Below are 10,709 nucleotides of genomic sequence, written 5' to 3' on the forward strand. Positions count from 1 at the left end.
ATAAATTGATTTTGCCAAATGTGTGGAGATCTTATAGATATGCTTGCACTAAATATTCTTCCTCTTTTGTTGTTCTTGAGCTGTCCATTTGTAATAGTCACATATTCTGATTTTCTCTTGTTCTCAGTTTTGGGAGCAACATATTTTGGTCTTCTTTCAGCAAAAGGTCTCTTAAAATTTCCTCTTGTGTTCTCTTCTTTGATGAAACCATCTTCATTCAACTTATCTGTATCAACATCATTCTTCCTTTTAGCAACAACCTGTGCTTTCACACTTTCAGTAGTAGTGGTAAGATCAATCTTCTTCCTTGGAGCATTATTGGTTGTGAAAGTTTGTCTACTACCATTATCACTTGAAGAGACAAAAATATGTATTTCCTTCTTATATGTGTCCTTGCTAGTAGAGAATTGACCAACATCATATCCAACACCTTTAGTGTCCTTAGAGTGCTTTTGTTTACTCAACATTTCATACAATGCTTTGGTACCACCATCATACTTCTTTCTCAGTTTGAGTTCATCATGGCAACTCTCAAGCTCTTTTCTCAGAGTCATCACTTCATGTTCCATCTTCTGATACTCCTTCTCCTTAACTTCCAAAATTTATTTTGTCGCCTCATACATCCTTTTAGCTTCATTCAATTGTGTTTTTAAGATTTGAAATATTTTTCTCAGACGCTTCGAGATATTTGTTCAATCTGTCTTGCTCTTCAGTAGCAACATACTTAACATTTTTGCATTCTTTCCTCACCTTTCTGGGTTCTTCAAGTGCACTCACAAGCTCACCTTCAAGATCAACCTCAACATCAACTTCCTCTTCTTCTTCATCATCACCTCCAAATACATCTTGCATTCTGGATTGAGTTTCTTTTTCATACTTAGATGTTTTCTTCTTGTTTTGGACCTCTTATGCCATGAATAGATGGTTTTCCTTTTCATCTCTGTTGCAACAACTGTCTGATCTTCTTTTATCTTCTTCACAATTATCTACATCTTTATTTTTCTTCAATCCACAATCTGTTCCAGTAGTGGTAGGCACTTCTCCATAGATTTTCTTTAGTCTATCCCATAAGCTCTTTTCAGATTTACATCTATTGACCTTTGAGGACACTGTATTCGATAGCCCACTGAGAATAGCCTTTTTGGCTTCAACATTTCACTCATATCTTCTTTTTTCTTCAAGATCAGTAGGAGGACAAGTAGGAATGGAGTAACCATTTACAACTGACATCCAAATATCATAGCCTAAGGCAAACAAATAGAATTCTATTACAGAACTCCAAATGACATATTTTGTGCCATCAAACTTTGGTACACTAGCAGAGGATGATTCATACATCACCATTGTGTTCACACTCCAGAATCTACCCAAGCTAGACATAGCTTATCTGACAGGGAACATAGGGCTCTGATACCAATTGAAGGAACACAAATGGATCACTGAGAGGGGGGGGTGAGTTAGTGGTAACTCAAAAACTTGAAATTTCTAAAAATTAAAGCTCTAATAACAAAGATCAAACAACTATGAGTAAATATACTAAACAAATCTGCACACACACATATAAGGCAAACCCATAACACCAAATATATGAGGAAAACCCACAGTAGGGAAAAACCTCGATGAGAAATGTTGCTAGAGTCTTCACACTCTAATCCAGTCTCTCAATGAAAATAGTTTGATTACATATTAATGGGCACCAACCCTAAGGATCACCAACCTCTAAGATTTATGGTCACCAACCCAAAGGATCACCAACCCATGAGATTTATGGGCCCCAACCCAAAGGAGTAGCAACCCCCTATTTGAGAACCAACTCAAACAATTACAATGAACAAATATTCAAATACAATTTAAGCACCTTGTTACAAATGATATTTTGTAACACATCGTGTTTTCCACACCTGAAACCGAATCTTCTCTTTTCTGCTTACAAGTTTTTTCTTCTTCTCTCTGATCTCTTCAACAACTCACTTCACTCTATCTTGTATTTTCACCTTCTCTTAAGATCTCTACTCTGATCATATCTCTTCTCTCTGACTCGTTCTCTTCTATTCTCTACACACAACATTCTTGATCTTTGCTTTGATTAGGCTTCTTTCTTTGCACACTCTGTGTGTACAACCCTCTGTGTTGTCTATACTCTGAACTTGATATAATTTGAACTTTGATCTTTTTTCCTTCACTTAAGTCTCTTCCTCTCTTTGTTCTTAGGTTTCTGCTCTTTGCTTCACTTAAAAAATATTACACTTTGCCGACATGTATCCTCTTTTTATACTTTTCATTCATCTCCATAAGGTTGGCTCAAAGATATATCATCACAGATCAACAAGAAATAGTTTGCAATGATTTTACAAAACATGATCTGCACAATTTCCTAGGTTGCGTTAGAATTATTCATACAGTTTGTTTATACTTTGATCTTATCATTTCTCAATCTATATTTTGACAAAAATGAATCAACCAATTGCCAAATCAAGTCCCAAGACATTCTGTTAACATGCCAACCTAAGATTTTCAAAATCTAGAATGTTTATGAGTTAGCATTGTGGACTGTCTTTATGTCGACATTGGTGCAATACACATCACTTTCTCAACCGCTCAACCAACACCTGCAGGATGGCGGGACTATGCACCTTCTTCCTCCTTATTATCCTGCAAGATCATCTATCTTTGAACTTTCTTGATGCGGGCTGATGGGGCATTGTGTAAAATATGTCATTTGATTTATTGCGCAAGAAATATCATTTTCACCAAGACATCTTATGTGTCATAAAGAAAAGATTCACATCGCTATAACACCAAGGGTTGACAAGAACATAAATGCATTTTGTCTAAAAGAAAAGTCACATCGAAAAGGAAATCTTTATTGGTGTGACCCAAGGGTGTCGGGGAGACTTGCTAGATCTCTCACCGAAATACAAAGTCACATCGAAATCCTTAGTGATAAACACGATGTGATTTGCAATTATTGTTATATCAATGTGACCCAAGGGTGTCGAGGAGATTTGTTGGATCTTTCATCAAAAAGCAAAGTCACATCAACATCCTTGGTGATAAACACAATGTGATATCTACACATCTTTTAGCCAACCACCTTGGTCAACACAAACATGTTGACTTATGAAACAACGACCACACTCTATTTTATGTTTGCACATGTAGTGATAAATACGTTGGGTTTTCCACAACATTTTTCTGAAGCTTTAATCAACAATACTTGATTGATCTCCAAAGCAGTCAAGGCGTCTTGCCGAAATGAAATCTATCATCAATAAACTCAGGCGCCCTTTTACATGTAGATAACACGGTGGAATTTCTTCACTGCAACAATACATTTTATAAGCCAATCCAATTTGCCCAGTGCTTTCATAGTTCTATTGTCTTTGTCATTTTATCCAATTGTAGTTCCAAATAGGTGACCCCATTGTCTTCTTTAACTTTTGAGTGGCTTTTGACTACATGCACATTTCATACTTATTCAGCTTGCTTGTATACAATAAGATCTACTCAACTCTGACAACATGAATTAATTTGGTCTTCATCAACACCGCACCAACACACCTGTAGAACACAAGATATCACTAAGAGGGGCACGAATTAGTGATTATACACAATTTCAAACAATGTGTGCAACCGATAGGATAATGAAAACACTACAAAGCAACCACACACAAGAGCACATCACATAACACTTGATATATGAGGAAAAACCAATGTGAGGAAAACCCGATTTGAGAAAAAACCCGATTTGAGAAAAACCTCAGTGAGAAATGCTACTAGAGATCTACTGCTCCAATCCAGCCTCACAATGAAATAAAATTTTTACAATGTTTTAGGGTACCAACCCAAGGAGCATGAACCCCTAACAATTTATGGGCACCTACCTAAAGGAGCACCAACCCCTGATCTATTATGAGAGCCAACTCAAGGAGCACCAACCCCTACACTGAGCACCCACTTAGTGAAATACAATGATAAACACTTTGTTACAAATGAGTTTTGTAACCTTTGCAACCTATTCACTCCGCTGGTTGAACTATTTTATGTCACACTGCTTCTTCTCTACCGTATCTCAATTCTCTCTATCTGAATCCTCTTCAACTCAGCTTTTGTCTTTCTGGATCTCCTCTCACACTCTCTCTGTTTTTTTTCACTCTTAGCGGCTACCTTACCGGTTCAATCTTTGTCAGTTTGATGGACTGTTATGCTTTGTAACAGTTTACTGGTTACCTTTAACCTTGTTGGTTAAACTCTTCTTTCTATTTCTTCTTCTAACACTCAGTCACTTCAATATTTTTCTATACACTCAGACTGATCAGCTCTCATTTAGCATGATCACACATTTTCATCACTCATCCATCATCAAACTACTTAAGTCTTTGATCTGCATATTTATACACATGCTTTCTCACCAAAAACAAATTTCAAGATTTCTTCACTGACTTAGTCCATATCAAATCAAATCAAATGTTATTTCTTGGACTGACAACCTGCAACAAATCAAACATCAACGCCATTTTTTATCCTTTCAATACACGTTTACTATATTTAGCAAACCAGATCCTGTTCATTGGCTTTGATTTTGTCGATCACAATAAATGATCTAGTTGTTTCCTTCTCCAGATCAGAAAGATGATTAGATGTCCTGCTTCGATCATAATACCAAAAAAAAAAATCTCTGCCTTTCGACCTATTTTGATCCACAATTCTCTACAATCGATCCATGATTTTCACAATCTTCATTTAATACCGACCTAATCAGAAACTTCCTCACCGATGCACTATTCACCTACCACTGCATGTTCGCCACCTGGAGTCCACATGATATCTCTATCAGCATCCAACTCACTTGACTGTGTCGATCGGTTCAAACTTGGTCACCGACCAAACATACTATAGGTATACACTAATCGGTTAACCTTCATATCGTCCACTTCTCTATTATGCCGGTTAGGACATGTTAGCATTTATCGATGATAACCCTCAACCATTTTGCCAAAGTGGCAAACACTTCACATCCTTTCATCTTCTTATCCGGGTCCTTCAATTTGTCTCTTTGCTTGCTTACCGGTTGACATCAACATGCCAACAATCTGCAATACTCTTACTTGCATACCGGTAACATTAACTTGCATCCTGGTTGATATCAATGACAACACAATGCCAACAATCGCCCCCTTTGGCATTGATTTCAACACACAATGTCAACTCACATACACAACTGTACTCTTTCTCCAACTGCAATCTTACTCCCCCTTTGACAACAATGACAAAGGGCTCAAACACCAACTTCACTCTGGAGACTGATGATCGAGTTCTCCCCCTTTGTACAACATATGGTCCAAGAGTCAAAATATGTATAGATGTGAACTCCCCCTGAACCATAGATCTCCATACACATTTAAGTGCAGAAAGCTGGTGGGACTACTCCCTACTTTTGTCCTAGATACTCAAATGTGTTTGCCGGTAGAGGTTTTGTGAAGATATCGACAACTTGTTCACTTGTAGGGACATATTCTGCCTTTACTTCTTTCTCTACAACCTTCTCCCTGAGAAAATGGTATTTGATGGCAATGTGCTTTGTCCTTGAGTGCATAACTAGATTCTTTGAAATGTTGATTGCACTTGAGTTATCACACTGGATAGGAATAGGGTCAAATATTTCTACTTGAATGTCCTTGAGGGTCTGCTTCATCCATAACACCTGAGAACAACATGTAGCAACAACAATATACTCTGCCTCAGCAGTAGATAAGGAGATTGAATCCTGCTTCTTGTTGTGCCATGAAACCAACTGGTTACCCAAAAAGAATGCTCCACCACTTGTTCTCTTCTAGTCATCAATGTAACCTGCCCAATCAACATCAATGTAGGCCTGTAAAGTAAAATTTCATTGCTTTGGATACCATAAGCCATAATTAAGTGTTACTTTTAGGTACTTGAAGATCCTTTTGATTGCATTCACATGTGATTGTTTAGGTGCAACTTGAAATCTTGCCACCATACATACTGCCTGCACTATATCCGGTCTTGAGGCAGTAAGATATAACAGACTACCAATCATGGATCTATACAGGGTCTGATCCACTTCTGGTGACTCATCAACCTTGCTCAACTTGCATCCGATCACCATGGGGGTGCTAACTGATTTGCTATCCTCCATTTGAAACTACTTCACCATATCTCTGGCATACTTGATTTGAGAGATAAATATTCCTTTATCTTGCTTTCAAATCTGCAAACCAAGAAAATATGATAGCTCTCCAAGCATTGAAATCTCAAACTTTGATTGCATATGATCAACAAACTCTTTACACAAGGTATCCTTGTTGCCTCCAGCTATTATATCATCCACATACACATCAACAATAATCATGTGATGTCCATATGATTTTATGTACGAATTACTATCTGTATTTCCCTTTCTGAAACCTTCCTCTCGAAGATACTTATCTAACCTTGAATACCATGCTCTTGGAGACTGATACAAACCATACAATGCCTTCTTCAATTGGCATACAAAAGTTTCATTGTCATGCAGCAGAAAACGTTCCGGTTGTTCTATGTAGACTTCTTCTTCCAAATTACCATTCAAGAAGGCAGATTTAGCATCCATTTGATATACCTTGTATCTTTTGTAGGCAGAGAATGCTAAGAACACAGCCTCACTTCTTGCAACCAGTGCAAATGTTTCTTCAAAATCAATTCCCTCTACTTGAGAGTACCCTTTGCACACTAATCTTTCTTTATGTTTGACAATCTTACCTTCTTCATTCATCTTGTTTCAGTAGAACCATTTAGTACCAATGACATTCTTATTTGTGGGTCTAGGAACTAACTCCCAAGTCTTTTTCTTTTCAATCTACTGCAACTCTTCTTCCATTGCATCCATCCATTTCTCATTTTTGCTGGCCTCATTAAATGTTTTGGATTCCATTTCAGTCACGAGGCAAAAATTCACTTGTTCATTGTTCTATGCAAGCCTTGTTTAGTCTGCACACCGACAATTTTAATTCCTATAATCTTCTCTTTCAGGTGATTTTTCTGCACATATCTATTAGGGGTCTTGCTGGGTGCTTCACTTTCTGACTGCACTTCAGCTTCATCACAAGAGTGATCATACTGGTTTACTTGTGTTTGTCTGCCTTTATGCAAGTCTTCATCAACTCTTACATGCACACTCTCAACAACTCTTCTCAGTCTTTTGTTGTAGCATCTGTAGGCCTTGCTGTGAGTTGAGTAACCCAAGAAAATACCTTCATCACTCCTAGAATCAAAACCACCTAAACCATCTTCATATATCTTGATGAAGCATTTACTTCCAAACACTTCGAAGTATTTGACTGATGGCTTGTGATCATACCACAATTCATAACATGTCATTTTTCTATTTACTCTCAATTGAACCCAATTCAATGTATATACAATAGTATGTACTGCTTCCTTCCAGTACGCATCTGGTATGCTTTCTTCATTCAACATAGTTCTCTCCATCTCCTTGATAGTCTGGTTTTTCCTTTCTACAACACTGTTTTGTTGTGGTGAACTTGGGGCTGAATACTATCTTTTGATTCCATGTCTCTCACAGTAGTCTTCAAACTCATTTGATGTGAACTCACCACCTCGGTATGATCTCAGAAACTTCAACTTGCATCCACTTTACTTCTCAACCATCTTCTGAAAGATTTTAAACCTCTCATATGCTTGTAATTTATCATGTAGAAAGGTGACCCATGTCATTCTTGAAAAATCGTCAATGATTATCATGAAGTATCTTTCACCGGCTGAAGCTCTTGTTCTGGTTGGTCCACATAGATCAGTATGCACAAGTTCTAAGGGCCTTGAGGTATTATGTTCCTTGGTCTTGAAAGTCACCTTAGTCTACTTACCTCTTAGACATTCATCACAAAAGGTGCTTGTCGGTTTGATGATCTGTGGTATATCTCTCACATAGCCTTCCTTACTCACCTTAACTAAATTATCAAAATTTATATGGCCTAATATTTTGTGCCACAACCAGCTCTCATCTACTTGTCCCATCAAGCATTGGGACTCAAAGCATTCCTTTAGATTGTACACATTTTCATATGTCCTTTTTCCTTCTGCAACAATTTGTCTGGTACTCTCCTTTCTTATCTGACAATCGATAGAGTCAAAAGTGAACTTGTATCCTTTGTCACACATCTGACTCACACTCAAAAAATTATGTTTTAGGCCTTCCACATAGTATACATCATTTTATTTTAATTTGCCATCCATGTTCAGAGTACCTTTGCCTTTTATCTTGATGGAAGATTTGTCTCTGAATCTTACCAAACCTCCATTCCAATCTTCAACCTTGATGAACTTCTTCTTGTCTCTGGTCATGTGATTGGAACAACCACTGTCAAATACCCATAAATTTCTTCTTTCTGCATGCAGGGCAGTCTGGACAATCAGACTTGACTCGACCTTATTCTTATCATTTTCTATCCAAAATTGTTTGGCTTCCTTCTCCTGTCCAGCAACACCTTTTTGCTCTGGTTTTGCTTCTGATTTCTGATCCGGTACTGACTTCTTTTTCTTATTTGTTTAGAGTTTGCAATGCTTTGCAATGTGGCCAACATTTTGACAATGATAGCATTTTGCATTGACATTGAAAGATGTATTTGAAAAACTATTATAGGATACCGACTGACTTCTCCTACATTCATAACTTCTATGACCAAACCCATTACACTGATAACAAATAACATTCATTTCCCAGAGTACAACAAATGGATTTCTACTTTCAAAACTATGATGGGGATTATGTATTAAACTACAATCAACAATTCTACATCCAAACTTATTACATCGGTGACAGTAACCATGGAATTTGGGTACATACCAATCTTGTCTCTTTGGATCGAAAAATATTCGTCTCACTAGGTGTTTTCTTCTCACGTTATTGACTCTAGTGAACCCTTCATTATCAACCTTGGGCTTTCCTTTAGGATCTACATTTTAGTACAATGAGTGAGCCTTCCAGTTCAAGGTTTGAGCATTCTGGTTCACATGCTGATTTCTAGCAGCTTCAACATAGGTCTTCTTCTCAGTAGATTTGCTGACTATAAAGGTTTGTTTTTATTTACTTTCACTTGAAGAAGTAAACTGTATCTCCTTGCAAGGTGTGTCTTTGCTATTGGAACTCTGTCCCTCTTCAAATCCTATACCTCCGGTATCTTTTGAGTGCTTCTGATTATTCAACATCTTGTCCAAGGCTTCAGTGCTGCTTTCATATTTGCTCATCTTTAATTCATTCTTGCTTTTTTCAAGCTCCTTTCTGAGCCTTACAATTTATTCTTCCAGATTCTGATGCTCCTTCTCCATCTTTATCAATTTAGAGGATGTAACTTCACATATCCTTTTAGCTTCTTCCAACTGGAGTTTCATATCAAAAATTATTTTCTTGGGCTCCTCCACAAATTGCTCTAAACGATCTTGTTCTTCTGCAACAACACACTTACACTTCTTGAGTTCCCTTCTTGTTTCTATCAACTCCTCAAGAGCACTTAGCTCACCTTACAAGCCCACTTTAGCTTCAATGTCTTCATCTTCATTATCTCCATCAACTGATTCATCTTGTGCCATGAAGAGATTAATTTCTCTTTTATCCTCACAACAATCATCTTCTGAGGCACTTTATTCATCTGTAGCGTCATCTTCAAAAGTATACAGGTTGTTTAGCTTCCGGTAGCTTGTTCTTTCTTGTTAGTAGGTTTTCTTCTTTTTATCCTTACCTGAAGGTGTGCTGGTGCTTTGTTGCTCCTCTCCAGCATTCCCACCATAGGGACATTTTGAAGCAAAGTGTCCTATTTTTCTACAATTAAATCATTGGTGATAAACACGATGTGATTTACAATTACTATTATATTAGTGTGACCCAAGGGTGTAGAGGAGACTTGCTAGATCTTTTATCGAAAATCAAAGTCACACCGAACTTGGTGATAAACACAACGTGATATCTACACATCTTTTAGCCAGCCACCTTGGTTAGCACAAACATGTTGACCTATGAAACAATGACCACACTATGTTCTCTGTCTGCCCATGTAGTGATAAACACGTTGGGTTTTCCACAATATTTTTCTGAAGCTTTACTGAACTATACTTGATTGATCTCCAAAGCAGTCAAGGCGTCTTGCCAAAATGAAATATCTCATCAATAAACTCAGGCGCCCTGTTGCATGTAGATAACATGGTGGGATTTCTGCAATGCAACAATACATTTTCTAAGCCAATCCAATTTTCCCAGTGCTTTCATGGTTCTATTGTGTTTGTCCTTTTATCCAATTGTAGTTCCAAATAGATGACCCCATTGTCTTCTTTATCTTTTTAGTGGCTTTTGACTACATGCACATTTCATACTTATTCAACTTGCTTGTATACAATGAGATCTACTCAACTCTAACAACATGAATTAAGTTGCTCTTCATCAACACCACAACAACACACCTGTAGAACACATATATCATTGAAAGGGGGGGTGAATAAGTGATTATAAACAATTTCAAACAATGTGTGCAACCGGCAGGATAATGAAAACACTAACAAGCAACCACACACAAGAACACATCACATTACACGAGATATACGAGGAAGACCCAATGTGGGAAAAACCTCACTGAGAAATGCTGCTGGAGATCTACTGCTCCAATCCAGCCTCACAATAAAATAACAGTTTTACA

The sequence above is a fragment of the Cryptomeria japonica genome, chromosome 3, assembly GCF_030272615.1.
Source record: "Cryptomeria japonica chromosome 3, Sugi_1.0, whole genome shotgun sequence".
NCBI classification, from domain to species: domain Eukaryota; kingdom Viridiplantae; phylum Streptophyta; class Pinopsida; order Cupressales; family Cupressaceae; genus Cryptomeria; species Cryptomeria japonica.